At 40.2% G+C, this 17,690-nt stretch overlaps 1 non-coding gene across 1 annotated transcript; it reads right to left on the reverse strand.

Annotated features, from left to right (window-relative positions):
* Positions 1-12,009: 12,009 nt before the first annotated feature.
* On the reverse strand, positions 12,010-12,082 carry TRNAD-AUC (transfer RNA aspartic acid (anticodon AUC)). Its single transcript has one exon. It is a non-coding gene; the product is annotated as a tRNA-Asp (tRNA).
* Between the last annotated feature and the right edge of the window lie 5,608 nt (positions 12,083-17,690).

Consider the following 17,690-nt stretch of genomic DNA (forward strand, 5'->3'; position numbering starts at 1 on the left):
GAAATGGTACATTCACTATTTAAGTTTATTGCACCATGGCAATTGCTAGGGTTAAGGAGAGGGAGGGAAAGGGAAGATGGTGTTTAATGGGTGTGGACTTCCAGGCTGGGAAAATGAAAAAAGTTCTGGATGTGGGTGCGGATGCTGGTGATGGATGTACAACAGTGTGAATGCACTTAATGCCACAGAGCTGTACACTTACCAACAGTTAAAATGGTAAATTACATGTCATGTATATTTAACCCAATTAAAAAACGGAGGGGCCTCTGGGTGGCTCAGCTGGTTGAGCGTCTGACTCTTGATTACAGCTCAGGTCTTGATCTCATGGTTGTGAGTTCAAGCCCCACACTGGGCTCTGTGCTGGGTGTGGAGTCTACTTTTAAAAAAATGGGGAAAAAATGGTATTGAATTTAATCATGACATGACCATTCAGTGGTTAACAATGTTATACTGAAAACAGAACATGTTTTAAAAAGTGTTCTGGAGTTAAATTAAGCAAGGTGACATAGTCACATTACAAATGTTATTAAACTTGAAACAGGATTTACTGCGCTATCTATGGCAGAAATCACCTACGATGTTCTCATCAGTGTACAGGAAAAAATGTTACAAAAACAAGTGGGGCTGAACACAGGCCTCTGGAGACATCATATCATGTTTACATTCATCGATTTTTCAGCCTCTGAGTGCATATTCAAGCAGTTACTAATCCGCATAACTGGGCCATCTTCCCAGCCGTCCTCCCCAGTCTTGTCTACAGAGATATGAGGCCCTTGTCCCAACATCTTATTGCAATGCAGATACACACACTTATCTACCAGCCGAGGGATGACATCCAAAAAGTCACGTGGGCTCCCTGCTCTTTCTGCGTGAACCTCTATGGGCAGCTAATGGCGGCCACGTTTCTTGCTATGCCCAAGTGTGGTCACAAACATTTCCGAGTGCCTGTGATGTGCAAGTCATTGTGGTTGCTGCCGGGAAGACAGCATAATCCCTATCTTCAGGGGATTCCTGTTGTAGTGAGTACATAAACCATCATATGTAATTAACTTTGCCATCTTGATAGGATGTACTTTAAAGTCACCAACCAGTGTTTGAGAGCTCCTTCTACTTTCCTTTGTGTATGTGGGGAGGAGGGGTGGGTTTGAAAATGTGCATCCCCAAACTGTTCACATACCGCACATCGCCTTGTATCCCCGGTTCCAACAGGCTCATGGATCTTTGGGACCTGCCCTATCAATCCCTGACCCCATGACTTGCCACTTTCTCTTTTTTATTGCCTAGCTTCCTTTAGATTTCCTCTTACCCATTTTATTTCTATCCAGTGTGAAGCTTGGAGTCCTTACCTGAGAAGGGGAATGCGGAAGAGAGGCAGAAGCTTTTTTCTCTGTCATTATTAACACCTTCAACTACTCCATCCTTCATTTTCCTTTTTTTTTTTAATATTTTGTTTTTTTATTTGTCAGAGAGAGAGAGAACAAGCAGAGAGAGGAGCAGAGGGAGAGGAAGAAGCAGGCTCCCTGCTGAGCAGGGATTCTGATTCCAGGACGCCTGGGATCATGACCTGAGCTAAAGGCAGACACTTCACTGATTGAGCCACCCAGGCGCCCCTCCTTGTTTTAAACAACACTGAAATCATCCCCCACCCAAGTATCCTGAATATATTTATAAGCATCAGTTAGTTCATCTTTGACTTTAGAATTTTTTTTTAAGATTTTATTTATTTATTCAACAGAGATAGAGACAGCCAGCGAGAGAGGGAACACAAGCAGGGGGAGTGGGAGAGGAAGAAGCAGGCTCATAGCAGAGGAGCCTGATGTGGGGCTTGATCCCATAACGCTGGGATCATGCCCTGAGCCGAAGGCAGACGCTTTAACCGCTGTGCCACCCAGGCGCCCCTGACTTTAGAATTTGTGATAACATTTTCCATCCTTTGCCCTTTAAAGGAGAAGATGCACCAAAGTAGAGATATGGAATCTATGCTTAGCGATGCCATTTATTTGAAAAATAATTTGAAAAATTTGAATTTGAAAAATTGCTCTGTTTCTGACCCTCAGGTTCTTCCTCCGTAACATGAGGATCATAGTAATTATGCAAGCTATCTAATGGTGTTAGCTTGAGGGTCAAATCGCAAATGTTAAAATGACCTTTGAAAACGATGAAGGACTACAAAAATGTTACCTGTTATTTTAATAAAATTCTTCCTATTATTGAAGCTTTAGAACTTAGAAATTGACATTCACAGCAGCTTGTCTGATAAATAAATAAGTCTGAATCTAATTAAAAGGTAATGTTCCACTATTTGGATTCCTCTGCCTTTAAGACCGGGAAGGCAGGTTTCTCCATTGGCATTCTTTGCTTGACTTTGGAGCTGTGTTTATTCTGTGCTTCGCGGGGGACAATCTCAAAGACACAATATCATGGGAATTGAACTGAATCACTGGAAAATGTGATGTGAGGAAAAACAGGCAAGTACACTTTCCCGGTTATATTTGCTCCGTTTTGCCCCTTTGACAAAGTGAACTAGAAATTAACAAACATAAAGTTCATGTTCAGGCCATGTGATTTATTTTGAAATAAGACTATACTGAATCACATCACAGGTCCCCTATCCTTGACATTTAAAAGTATCTATCTCTTTGTTTTCAGAGATAAAGGCCAAGGGAAGCATTCATGGCCTCATCTCTGATCAGGAGTGTGACATCCCCAGATAAGAGCAGGCCACACCCCAAAACGCTGTCTGAATTGAGACCTACGCAATGAAGCATTGTGTCTAGGATTTTATGTAATTCTCTTGGCAAGTAAAGTTCTCAGCGGTTTCAGACAATTCCTTTGGTTTCTTGACCTTCAGTTCACCTGCAATAGGCATTCTCATCAAAATCACTCCGCCAGGTCTCCTGCTGGTTTAATCCATGATTCCTGCGGCCATATCACTCTATCCCATTTCTGAGATGTGGCTTCTGCTTATTTTGCTTTTCTTTTATGCACAATAGTGGGTCCCCAACAGCAAAGGCAAGTTAGTGCAAACCTAATGGGGGGGGGGGGGGATTTGTCACAGACGTTCTTAAAAGCCAGAGAAAAAAGTTAGAGAGCCCATAAATGTGAATTAAGTTCACTAAAAAGACAGGATGCTAAAAAGGATGACAAATGTTATTTCCCATCTTAAGCAAGTAACAAACAATTCCGTAAAATCACCTCATCACCATTGCTTCCTTGCCAGCAATGCTGCCAACCCCCGCCCAGGAATTTCAATGAGGTATTTGCCTCTAGTTTTGCTCTGATGCAGGTAATATGCCTGGTAGGAGACATTCTTACCTATGTGTACAATCTTCCTTCAAAATGTTCGTATTTTGCTGGCGTTATGAATCAGAATTTTTGAATCCTGCTTCTTGGGTCTCCCCTGGAGGCCTAGGCTTGAATATTTGATGTCAGAATGGCCTCAAGAACTTGCTAATGCTCTCAGCATTGCTGACTCTGTGGGTAGTTCTCAATTTCCCAGGTAGCACGCTGTTCGGCAACTCCACCCACCGCCGCACATCCTTAGCCAAGTGACTGAACAAGACTTAGTTTTCTTAACGGTAAAATGAAGGAAAGCACAGGACCCACTTCACGTGCTTGTTGCAAGGGCCAGGGGAGATGATGAGGGTACCGTGCGTGGCAGGCCCAGCCAGACTGCGGTGTCTGTTCATTACTGTTCTCAGTGAGCAGTAGCGTCTTGTCCCAGTCCTGTCAGTGATGATTCTGCGGCAAAAGATATGTTCTCAGCATCTCATGAAACCATCTCAGCCATTTTCCGTTGCTAAGAAAAAGGAAGATGATCCGAGAAGCGTGTCTTCTTGCCCTAATTTTTATTTATCTCTTTCAAGCTTGGTTTCTAAAGCCTCTTGGCCAAGGCACCAGGGCCATTAATTTCTGCTTCGAGTTCACTTAGTCTTTCCCTTCCCGGTAGGAGGGAAAGATGTTGCCTGTATTGGTGCTGAAATCCTTGTGTCAGTGGAAAGGTTACACAGAAATGGCTCCCTGTGCATTTCTTAGATGAGGAATGTGATGTTTGTAGTTTATTTTTGTTCTGTCCCAAATAAAGTAAGATTCTTTCAGCTTGTGTAACAGAAAACCTCAGCTCAGTGTGTTTAAACAATAAGGACTCTATTATTTTATATGACAGGAGGTGTGGAGCCAGCAGGGCCTCGGGCTTGGCTAATTCAGGACATAGTCAAAGACCCCTGAAAGGGAACTTTCTCCATGGGTGTCCTTTCGCCCGACAGTGGCCGAAGAAGGAAATCCCTGAGCCTCAAGACTGCTGAGTGATAAGGTGTTTCCAGAACAACTGAGCAAAAAGGACCTTCTCTTCTGCTACCACACAGCTCCAGGACCCTTTCTTGTGTGGAAGAGACATTTGGGGAGCATTTTTGCAGAGTCCGCTAAGGGCAGTTCCCCCTGGCCAGTGAGAAGTCTAGTGCTGCATCTGCATGGACATGTTGTGGGGCAATGACGATCTGGGACAGCTGGAGGAACAGGAGACTTATGGACGCTCAGTGGAACCTGGTGCTGTAGCCCAGACTGACTGACCTCAGCACCAACATGGAAGGGCAGTGGCCCTCGTGGGTCTCCGACATCAATGCAAGGACCACATAGGACCTGGGTGACACCAGAAGGATGTGCCGCCAGACCCAAGCCTGCACTCCCCTCTGCCCGGCTTGATAGCTTAGTGCAGGAGGGCAAACATCCAACAGCTGGTGTCAGGTCGTCATTAGTGAAGCATGGGTCAGGCATTTTTCAACAGTCTATTTTGACTTCTTTTACTTGGAGTTGAAAGAAGCCCTTGAGACATGGCCTGAGCAGGGCCTGTTCCAGGGGCTCCAATGACATTTGGGTTGACTCTCCTGGAACCTTGTGGGGCACGCAAAGAGCCTGTGTTAGTCTGCACAGATCCTTCTGGGGACACTCCCTGTGTTGTCCACACCTGCACAAGCCAGTGACCCCTTCCAGCCGTCAGCTCTTAGGACTGGCTGTGCCACGTTCACTCAGGAGACAAAGTATCACCACATTTGTTTGCTGTCACCGCCTGAGACGAGTTTGCCTTCCACCCACCCGTGCAGGTGCCCTAAGCCCGCAGTGTTGTCAACAGTAACAGTTGCAGGTAACAGTGTCTTCAAGCACTTCACCCAATTATGCCATTTATTGTTACAATCATGTAGTCAGGTAAGTGCAAATATTAACCCATTTCACAGTTGAGAAAACCAAAGCAGCAGGTGGTGGGTCTGTAACTGACTCAAGGTCCCATGGACAGTCAAACCAGCTAATCCAGTCTGTGCACTTGACAAGTGTTTAACTCAGGCTGCACATACAAATTGCCCAAGGAGAAGTGTCTAAATATCTGGGCCTGAATCCCCCCTCAGACCCCAGAAACCTTGATTGTGGTGGGTGGTGACAGTACGTGGTGAGCCCTGTGTGCAGTGGAGGTGAGCGGCACCTGTCTGACAGCATCCGAGTCCTCCAGCACTCGGCAGTTCTGCTAGCTTCCCAAGCATTCCCGCACTTAGCTTGTCTCCTGGATGCTCACAGCACTCGACGTCAAAGGCACAGGGGAGGGTCAGCATTGTTGCTGCCTTTTTCTCCAGAAGTGAGAGTCAAATCTAAGCTAACACAAGTCAGCTAGAGGAAATTGCAGGCATCACGGGAGAAGAAACACATTCGCTGTGACTCCAAATCATTTTCATGCCAATTGCAAGTGGTTCTCTCTTTTCTTCATAAATTTCCTTTCTCCTTGCTATTTTTAACAAGGTCATTGGTCTTTTCTCCATTCTGTCTGAGCTTCACCCTTCATTCTACCTTCAGACTTTATCTATTCAGGACTCGGCTTACCGTTTCATAAAACAAAGCATGTCTCATTTCCCATTATATATTAATATCAGTATAATAGAGTTGAACCGTAAGAGTTTTTAATCATCTCACTTTTGATCATTAAATCCCATTTCAGTTCATTTATGATGTCAATAATATGAAATATATAAGGTACATTGCTGGAGATCAGCCTCACAAGGAAATTACACTCCGCCATGATTTCATTTCATGGTTCCCTGTATGTTTACTCACATCATAGATGAATAGATGTACGTGTAGATTGTTAGAGTGTATACAGACCCACCTTTGCAGGCCAAAACTGATTACAGAATAGATGTGTCCCAGGGGCGCCGGGGGGGGGGGGCTATTCAAAGCTAGTGATCACCCCGCTCTGTCAACCCAGGGTCATTTTCCTCAAGTAGGAGAAAGGAGTTGAGAAATCCCGAAGTTTTCATATTGGAGAGTATGTAGGACAAAACAATGAAAAGAAGCAAATAAGAAGAAATAAAATTTTGTGGTAAAATGTGGAAGGACCTGAAAATGCTCTCTGAAAAATCACACAGCTCGATCCAGGAGAAGCCTGTCCAGAAGCATGAGCAGACCTGTACTTTCCACCATTCTTGGCCGTTCATTTTATAAAAAGATCCCTGAGTTTCCATGGGTCAAAATAGAGCAACTAGGAGAACCTGGGGGTTCAGTCGTTTAAGCATCTGACTCTTGGTTTCAGCTCAGGTCATGATCTCAGGGTCGTGAGATTGAGCCCCAAGTTGGGCTTTGCACTGAGCATGGAGCCTGCTTGAGATTCTCTCTCTCTCTCTCCCTCTGCCCCTCCACCCTCCACCCATGCTCATGCGTGCATGCTCTCTCTCTAAAAAAAAAAAAAAATAGAACAACTGGGTAGCTAAATAAACAGCAACATAAAGATCTTACCAACAAAGGGTATCAAAACCCTGGCTCACCATGCAATGCAGCAGGCAACCCCAGGAAGACAGGAGGCTTGGGTGGGCAATTACAGTAATGGGGTGCACAGTAGGAGAGGTCAAGATGATACATAGTTTAAAAATGCTTAAAAATAATATAGGGGCACCTGTGTGGCTCAGTCAGTTAAGTGTCTGACTCTTGGCCTCAGCTGAGGTCAGGATCTCAGGGTGGTGAGATCGAGCTCTGAGTGGCACTGTGTGCTCAGTGCAGTCTGCTTGAGATCCTCTCTCTCCCTCTCCCTATGCCCCTCCCCTCCCCTCTCTCTCTCTCTCAAATAAATAAATAAAACAAATCTTTTAAGCAATTACCATAACCAATGAGATTCAAATGGCAGGCATTCTAATTGCATCCAGATATTTTCTTTGGATAAAACACTTCAAGCTCCTTCAAAACCGATGATTCTCTGGGTGTTAGTGAGGGAGATGATGATGGAAAAGACAAGGTAGCATTGGATTGACAATGTTGCCAGATTTTAAGCTTGATAAAGCTCACCTGTCAAAGGACAAGGAGGGAGGAGAGAAAATGGAAAGAAGACATTTTTATTAAGTTTTAAACTTTGATTCCAGTGTAGTTAACATACAGTGTTTACTAGTCTCAGTATACAGTACAGTGATTCAACACTCTCATACAGCACCCTGTGCTCATCACGACAAATGCAGTCCTTAGTCCTCATCTCCTATTTACCCCATGCAACCACCAGCCACCCCTCTGGGAACCAGCAGTGTATTTTCAATAGTTAAGAGTCTGTTTTTTTGATTTGTCTCCTTTTTTTGTTGTTGGCTTCTTTTGTTTCTTAAATTCCACATATGAGTGAAATCATACGGTATTTGTCCTTCTCTGACTTATTTCACCTAGCATTATGCACTCTAGCTCCATCCATGCCATTGCAAATGGCAAGGTTTCATTGTGTTTTTATGGTTGAATAATATTCCATTATATATATATATATATATATATATATATATATATATATATATATATATATATATATACCACATCTTCTTTATCTTTTCATCTATTTGGAGAGAAGACATTTTTAAAGGATAAATCACCATGGATTCACTATTCACCCTGTAAACAGATGTCAACTTTTAAACTGCCTTCCCTCCCTCCCTCCTTCCATCTCTCCCTCCCTCTTTCCTTCCTTTGTTCCTTCTGTTCCTTCCCTTCCCTTCTGGAAATACTCACTGAGTGCCATCTATGCTTTAAGCAACATACAAGACATTGAGGATAAGAAGCTGCATTAGATAAACATGGTGCCTATCTCATGCTACTCACATTAAAGAGGTGGGAATAGACCAAGATCAAGAATGTAGAAGATCTTTTATTTTAACTGATGCCACTACGTGTTTGATATTAGCCAAGTTTCTTAACCAATCTGGGCTTAGTTTAAACTTTGTTATGGATAAAATAGTAATAGAGTTCCCAACCCATTGCAGGGAGTTGTCTGGTTGAACACACATAAAATGTTCTGAAATACAAGGCATCAAAACTATCTGTGTGTGGAACTTGACTTACCAAGACTTGCTTAACTCCTCTGGGTTACCTAACAGTGGAGCCAACCCTAGAGTTGAGGGCGGGGCCAAGATGCCCCACAGGCATGGCTGGGAACTTTGGAGCTGTAGGAGGTGGGAGAAATGATGACAGGGTAGTGGGGGAAACCAACATGCCCACCACAATGCATCTGGAAAAACTGACTCAAATTTGTGAAATATTTCATTAAATCCATACTCCCCTTCCCCTTTCAAAATCTAGATTTAAGCTGTTCTTAATTACAAAGTTCCTGAAGAGACAGTTGATATTATGCTACTGTTTGTTTGTTTTCAGGCTAGGAGGAACTTGGTGGGACCAGAGGGTCCCATGTCCTCTTCATCAATGGAGGAGAAAAGCCTGTGAAGAGGAGCTGGCTGGGCTGCCTGGGCTGTAGGAGTGCGTCCTGAGCAGGGCTCTCTGTCGGTGTCCACATATGGCTATTTAGAATTGGCCTGACTCCACAGCACAGTGGAGCCTGCCATTCCCTGTGGTGGTGGTGGGTGGGCTGGCTCCCGCTGAGTGGATGGTGGCCAGCAGCCCGATGGAGCCTTTCTGGTCAAGACACTGGATTGTCTTTCCCTGTCTTCACCGTTGCCCTTTGGCAAGCTCCTTCAGAGTCCCAACTTAGTCTGGGTCCCACTGTGAGGACTTGGGAAGGCTCTTTCTCCATCTCTGGAGAAGCAGCCGAGGGGACAGCATGTCCTCTTGTCAGGTCCAGCGTAGGAAGCTTCAGTGCAGTGGCCGGGAGAGGACAGCTGTGTCCAGAGTGCTGTGGTCTTTGGAACAGAGCAGTAGGGATGAGGCTACTGGGTGGGAGGAGCACGGAGCTCTTTCTATCCTTAACATGGTGGAAATTTCTCTTGTCTGTCTGTATGTTTCCTTTCCATTGGCCATCCCTGCCCCCCAGCATATCAATTGGTGTAAGCCGGGGCCTCTTCATCCATACTCATTGCTGAATCCACAGTGCATAGAATAGCATGTGCACAATAAATATTTGTTGAATAAATGGACAGCAAAAAAAGAGGGAAGGAGGATAATTACTTTTCTTTTCCTTCAGTCTTGTTTTCCTGGAGTTACTAATTTTCTGGCCTGGTTTGTCTCTGGCCGGCTCCCGTACACATTGGTTGAAAGGGTGCATTCACTGCACACATTCTGTGTTGGGATTTCTCTTTGCTGTTATCTTGATATTCCCATTTCTTCTCTCTTGCCCTCTTCTTTCTTGATTGAATCAAAGGGTCAGAGAACTATGGCCCCCTGCTTGTTTTCGTCAATAAAGTTTGTTTGGGGCACAGCCACATCCGCGTGCTTATATGTTGTCTGTGGCTGCTTTCAGGCTGCAACGGTAGAGTTGAGTGAGAGGCAATATGGCCTCAAAGCCCAAGATATTTACTGTCTGGTCCTTAACAGATAAGCTTGCCAGACCCTCATTTATTCTGTCATTTTGTCAAACACATCTTCTCATGGCTTCCCAGAGGTTCTGGGGAAGAATAGAAAGGTTATTGAGACTGCAAGCTTACGTTCTTATGATCACCTTATATTCTACTTTTCACTAGAATTGCTGGGTTGCCTGAAAAGAAAATGCTGGGCCAGAAAAGAAGTGCTCTCAAAAACTCATAATAAACATTCTATTGAAGAAATTGTATAGTGGGTTTAGCAAATCCTAAGTGTAGTGCTTGCTGTTCATTCACAGAATATTGACACATATGTGGTCCTTTCCCACACCAAGATCTAGAATCTTACCAGTGCCTCAAAAGCCGTGTTCTGTCCCCTCCACGTCATCCTCTCCCCTCAAAGTTTACCTTTGTTCTGACCGTGTCACCTATCATCTTGCCTCTTGTAGAAAGTAGTATTAATGGGATCATACAGTAAGTACATAACTCTTTGTCGTCATTCTCTCAATAAAATGTTTGTAATATTCACCCACGTTGTTGTGTTGGCTTTATTTGTCCATTGTATGAATTCCGCAGACTGTATTTTCCTGTTCTATTTTTGATGAACATTTGGGTTTTTTCCAGTTTGGGGCTTTAATGAACAGAGCTTTTATAAGCATCCTTGTACATGTCTGTTAGTGTGTGACTTTCTGCATTCTGGCTGGATATACAAGCAACACAGGAATTTCTGAGTGATAGAGCTGCACTGGTCCAGCAATAGTAATGCTGCTAAGTTGTTTTCCAAAAGGATTATTCTGATTTATACTTTCATCAGCAATTAATGGGTGGTCCAGTTCATCTACATTCTTCCAACACTAGGTATTGTCCTGGTTTAAAAATTTTTTTATTCATTCCAATGCATACATTGTGTGTGTGTGTGTGTGTGTGTGTGTGTGAAATTCATTTTTTTTTGTGTTATGTTAGTCACCATTAGTTTTTGATGTAGTGTTCAATGATTCAGTATTTGCATGTAACACCCAGTGCTCATTACAACATGTGCCCTCCTTAGTATCTCATGGTTTCATTTTTCATTTTCCTGCTAATCAATAAAGTTGTATCCCTCAGCATATGCTATTAGTCATTTGGATACCTTTTTTTTTTTTTTTTTGGTGAAGGATCTGGACAAAACTTTGCCCATTTTTAATTGAGTTATTTATCTTCTTTGCTGATATGAGGTGGTGTGTTGCAATGACACATTTGTTGTAAATTAGTAGCCAAATGCGTGCCCATCAGTTTCTGGACTCTGTTTGTTCCACTGGTACTGTTTTCTATCTTTGCCTCTTTATCATAATATTTGAATTAATGCAGCTTTGTAAACGTCCTGCTAGCTGGTAGTATAAGTGCTCTGGCTTTATTTTTCTTCTTCAAAAAATGCCTTTGTTATTTATAGCCTTTTGCATTCCCATGTGAGTTTTGGAATCAGTTTATTGATTTTCACAAAAAAGTCCACTGGGATGTCAACTGAGGTTTCATTGAATATGTAGACTAATTTGAGGAGAACTGACTTCTGTTTGAGTCTCCCTATTCTTGAAAGTGGTACTGCCCATCATCCTTATTGGCAAAACCTATATTTCTGAATTAGCCTACTTGCTGAAATGTATTAGTGGCCCCCAAACAGATACTTTGGCATGTTCAAGGTCACTGCAAACATGAGCAGAATGGTGAAAAACTTGAGTTGTCTGATGAGCAAGTACCACATTGTTTACATTTTTGTGCTTTTTTTTTTTTTGGTGGTTTTTCTGCTTAGACTGGCCCCAAGTGTAGTCCTGAGGTGTTGCCTACTTTCCTAAGTGCAGAAGGCTTTGATGTGACTTATGGAGAAATTATGTGTGTTAGAGAAGCTTTGTTTAGGCATAAGTTATAGTGCTATTGAATGTGAGTTCGATGTTAATGAATCAACAATATGTATTAAATCAGTTGTCTTTAAACAGAAACACACATAAACCAGGCTTTGTATCGATCAGTTGACAAAAATGTTGTGACCAGATGCTTGCAGGAACCTAACGTTATATGCCCCTTAGGAGCAATGGTCAGTATTCACTAACGCAGTGTTTGCAGACTTTGTAGAGCATAACTGCTGTGTACAACAAGAAACTACTGCATTTCCCCCTAAACTTTGGTCTTTTTCTTAGTGCTCTTTAGTCTCTTCTGTGTAGAGATTTGCATGTGTCTTGTTAGATTTATCCCCAGATGGTTGATTTTTTTTTTTAAGTGGGCTCCATGCCCAACATGGGGCTTGAACTCATGACCCTGAGATTGATAGTTGCATGCTCTACCAACTGAGCCAGCCAGGCTCCTCCCACCCCTGGGGTGGTTGATTTTTTTGATACTACTTAAAATGTCGCTCTTTATTTCTTTGTTGCTAGTATATAGGAAAACAATTCATTTTTGTGTATTGACATTATGTGCTGTGAACTTAGTAAATTTACTTACCAATTCTAATAGTTTGTAGATGATTTCAGATTTTCCCCCATACACCATTACATCATTACATCATTGTATCATTTGTGTATAATTTCAGTTTTACTTCTTTTTTTCCCCCCAATTCATATAACTATTTTCCTTGCCTTTATCATATTGGCTAAGGCCTCTATAAAATATTAAATATAAGTGGGGGTAGTGGATATGATAGTTAATTTTAAGTGCCAACTTGGGTAGGTATGATACCCAGTTTTTGGTCAAATACTCTAGACGTTGCTGTCAAGGGCACTTTTTTTTTTTTAATTTTTATTTTTTTTCAAGGACACTTTTTAGGTGTGATTAACATTTGAACCAGAAGACTTTGAGTAACGTAGATTACCATCCAGAATGTGAGTGGTCCTCGTCCTATCAGTTGAAAGTCTTCTGAGAAAAAAAAAGCTGATGTCCCCTAAAGAAACAGAAATTCTGCCTTCAGACTCAGGCTGCAACAGCAGCTCTTCTCTGGGTTTTCATGGGCCTTCCCTGCAGATTTCAGACTTGCAAGCCCCATAGATCTTGTGAGCCAATTCCTTAATATAAATCTCTCTCTCTCTGTCTCTCACTTTTTCTCTCTCCATATATATATTTGTATTGAATATGATATTTAAATATGATGTTTTCTGTAGGGGTTTTTTTGTAGGTACTGTGTATCAGATTTGTTTTATAAAAATTATGTTTTTATAAAAATTATGAATAGGTATTGAATATTAACAAATACTTCTGTTTATCAGCTGTGATACCCATGTGATTTTTCTCCTCTATCCTATTAATGTGGTAAAATACAATGGTTGATTTTCACACTTGAAAGCTAGTTTGCATTCCTGGAAACTTACTGGTGATGTATTAATCTTTTAAATAAATTGGTAGTTTTGATATTTTACATCTTTGTTCAGGAGAAGGATTGACCATGTTGGTAATGTCCTTGTCTGGATTCATTATCACGATGAACCTGTACTCAGAAAATGAGTGATTTATTCATTCCTTTTCTGATCTTTGCAAGAGTTTGTGAAGATGGTTGTTCATATTACTTCTTATTATCTTAATACTTGTAAAAGCTTTATTTTAGTGTCCCTCTTAAGTGCAGATACTAATAATTTGTACTTTCATTTCTCTCCATCAGTCTTGCTGGGAGTTATCAATTATATTATGCTTTGTTTTGGATCTTTGGATTGCTATAACAAAATACCACAGACTGGAGGGCTTATAAATAACAGAAAATTATTTATCATAGTTCTGGAGGTTGGACATCTAATATCAAGGCACCAGGAGATTTAGTGTGGGCAAGGGCCGGCTATCTTCTCACTGTGTCCTCATGTGGCAGAAAGGACAAGCAAGATCTTTGAGTTTAATGTGCTCTTCTTTTTCTAGCATCTTTAGATAGATGTTAGATTATTGATTTTCACTTGGACTACTTTTTAGCCCTCCCCCTTTTCTTTGCCCTTTAAGATGATCAATTTCTCTTTAAAACTGCATTAACAGTATACCCACATGTTTTAATATGTTATATTTTATTACTGTTTAGTTCAATATATTTTCTAATTTTCATTTTGATTTTTTTCTTTGATCCATGGGATGTGAAGAAGTGTATTGCTGAACTGTGAAATGTTTGGGGATTTATCTCGTTCTCTTTCTATTTTTTATTTCTAGCTGAATTTGACTGCTCAGAGAATCTATGCTGTATGACTTTAGTCTTCTAAGGCCTGGTGTATGGTTTATTTTATTTAATGTTTTATGTGCACTTGGAAAGAATATGTATTTTGCAATTCTGGACTATAATACTTCATATATGTCAATAAATCAAGTTTGTCAAATAGATCCAGTATTCAGAGCTTCTGTGCCCTATTGATTTTTGTGTTTGGTTGGTCTATCTGTTACTAAGATGCGACAATCTCCAAGTATAATTGTGAATTTGTTGATTTCTTCCTTAGACATGTTAATTTTTGCTTTATATATTTTGAAGCTATTTTATTAGGTGCATATAGATTTAGGATGGTTCTACATTTTTAAAGCCCTTTTTTTAATAATAATTTTTTATTATGTTATGTTAGTCACCATACAGTATATCCTTAGTTTTTGATGTAATGTTCCATGATTCATTATTTGCATACAACACCCAGTGCACCATGCAATATGTGCCCTTCTTAATACCCATCACTGGCCTATCCCAGCCCCCCACCCCCTTCCCCTCTGAAGCCGTCAGTTTGTTTCTCAGAGTCCATAGTCTCTCATGGTTCATTCCCCCTTCTGTTTACCCCCCCTTCATTCTTCCCTTTCTTCTCCTACCGATCTTCCTATTTCTTATGTTCCATAAATGAGTGAAACCATATGATAATTGTCTTTCTCTGCTTGACTTATTTCACTTAGCATAATCTCCTCCAGTCTCGTCCATGTTGCAGCAAATGTTGTGTAATCGTTCTCTCTGATGGCTGAGTAATATTCCATTGTATATATAGACCACATCCTCTTAATCCAGTCATCTGTTGAAGGGCATCTCAGCTCCTTCCACAATTTGGCTGTTGTGGACAACGCTGCTATGAACATTGGGGTGCTTGTGGCCCTTCTCTTCACTACGTCTGTATCTTTGGGGTAAATACCAAGTAGAGTAATTGCTGGATGATAGCGTAGCTCTGTTTTTAACTTTTTAAGGGAGTTCCACACTGTTTTCCAAAGTGGCTGTACCAACTTGCATTTCCACCAACAGTGTACAGGGATCCCCTTTCTCCACATCCTCTCCAACATTTGTTGTTTCTTGCCTTGTCAATTTTTGCCATTCTATCTGGCGTAAGGTGGTATCTCAATGTGGTTTTGATTTGAATTTCCCTGATGGCTAATGATTTTGAACATTTTTCCATGTGTCTCTTAGTCATTTGTATGTCTTCATCAGAAAAGTGTCTGTTCATATCTTCTGCATACTCAAGCCTATGTAGTGTGAAGTTAGTATAGATACATCATCTTTCTTTAACTAGCATTTATACGGCATACATTTTCTTTCTTTTTCAAATTAATTTAATTTAATTTTCTTTAAATTCCAGTATAGACAACAGACAGTGTTATATTAGTTTTAGATGTACAATATAGTGATTCAACACTTCCATACTTTGCTTAGTTCTCATGATGATAAGTGCACAACCATTGTCTTTTACTTGTAAGTGCTCTGTATCCTTATAGTATAAGATGTGCCTCCTGATATTTTCATAAGTTTGTTAAAAAATCCAGTCTGACAAACTTGCAATTTTATTTGTAGCAATTATTCCTTTATTTTAAATGTAATTTCTAATATATTTCGATTTTAATCTACCATCTTACTATTTTTTGTCTTATCCATACTTTGACCCTTTTATTCTCTCTTGCCTTCTTTTGAATTAATCATGCATATTTTGTTTATTTCTTCTTCTCTCATATTCTTGAATACTATAATGAGTTCCATTACTCCACTTGTCGATGTTTTCATAGATATTACAACATTGCATACTTACGGTCCACATTAATTTAGTACATTTAGCATTTTTTGTACAAGAACCTCACATTTTAATCTATTTACTCCTTCTGCCTTTTTGTTTTGTTATTGTTGCCAGATATTTTATTTCTACTTAATATATTACTGGTAGTACTTGATAATAGAATGTTCATTTACATTTACCACCACTGGTGGTGGTGGTTTTCTTTCTTTCTGTATCATCATGATTCCAAAGAGATTATTTTCCTTCTGAATGAAGAATTCCCTTTAGTATTTCCTTTATTATGCATGGTTTTATGAGGCTTAAAATTGTTGGTAGGAAGTTATTTTCTTTCAGCACTTTTATAGATCTTATTATCTTCTGGTTTCCATAGAAACCATTGAAAATTCAGCTTTGGTCTTTTTTTTTTTTTTTTTTTTTTTGCCTCTTTGAAGATAACATGTTTATTTTTTTCTGGCTACTTCTACAATTTGGTGTGTTGTGTTTTTATTTTTTGTTTTTTTTGTTTTTTGCTTTTTTTTTCTTTCTAAGAGTTTGGCCTTTTTCTCTTTAATGCTGGTATGCTTACGTATGGTTTTTGTTGTTGTCGTTGTTGTTATTTATCCTTGTTTGGGAGTTTTAGAAATTCTTAATTCTGTGGCTTGATGTCTTCTATCAGTTTTTGGAAATTTGTTGGCCAATATCTCTTTATTTTATTTTATTTTTTTAAAGATTTTATTTTATTTATTTGACAGAGACAGCCAGCGAGAGAGGGAACACAAGCAGGGGGAGTGGGAGAGGAAGAGGCAGCCTCCCAGCAGAGGAGCCTGATGTGGGGCTCGATCCCAGAATGCTGGGATCACGGCCTGAGCCGAAGGCAGACGCCTAACGACTGCACAACCCAGGCGCCCCATCCAATATCTCTTTAAACAAGTCTGACACAATCTTTCTATCCTTTCCTTATGAGATTTCAGTTATATGTACATATATAATATGAATATATATGTATATATGACCTCTTTATCATGTCCTATAAATCATATATATATATATATATATATATATATATATATATATATATATATATAGTCTATCCTTTATTTTTTCTGTGTCCCAAACTGGATTTTTCTACTAACCTATCTTCATTTCAATAATGTTCTTTTCTGGGCTGAATTTTTATTTTATTTTTTGTATTTTTCAACTTTAGAGTTTTTATTCATTGACTTTAGTATAGTTCTGTGAAAACCTTCATACTTCCTCTATTTTTGTAAACACAATCATAATTACTTTAAATTCCACATGTTAGCTCAAATATTGGGATCACCTTGCATCTGTTTCTAGTAATATTTGAATGACTAATGGACATTGTTTTAAAAAGTTTGCTGAAGCTCTGGGAGCTGTTAACTTTCTCTAGGCACAATTTAATTTTTTTCTGGCTGGCAGATAATATATGAGCAAGTCACCTTGTAATAGGCTGGCCTATTTTCATATTGCCCTTGCTCTTAGGGTGTAACTCTTCTTGGGTCTTGTTTGAAATTCTCAAATGCTTACCAGTGTTCTTTATCCTTGGCAGGCCCTAAAATCTGGTTTTTGTCTCCTTAGTACCAGGAGACCTCCAAATATTTTGATTTAGAAACCATTGTTCTGGTTTGATCTGTTTTGTTCTAGGATGCACAGCTTAGTAGCTGTTACATGCCATTAGAAGAAACTGCATGTGGAATGTCAAACTCCTTTATTTTTTATTTTCTTTTGTGTAAGAACTCACTTTCCTAAAGTTTTGGCTTCTTAGTAGCCTTGAACAGTTTTTTTCTTCCCTGACCAATGGATCTGCAATAGGACACATTTTTAGTTTCGACTCTGCTTCTGTTCCCAAGGTATGAGAAAAAAGCTATAGCAAATGAGGGATCACCTTAATCTTTGTCCCCTCTTATGTCTCCAAATGCTGGATTCTGTTGTTATCCTTTAGCTCATTCAACAGTTGGCTTTGTATTTTAAAATTGTTCTT

This window comes from Ursus americanus, chromosome 3 (genome assembly GCF_024610735.1).
Source record: "Ursus americanus isolate L20-20 chromosome 3, mUrsAme1.1.p, whole genome shotgun sequence".
Taxonomy (NCBI): domain Eukaryota; kingdom Metazoa; phylum Chordata; class Mammalia; order Carnivora; family Ursidae; genus Ursus; species Ursus americanus.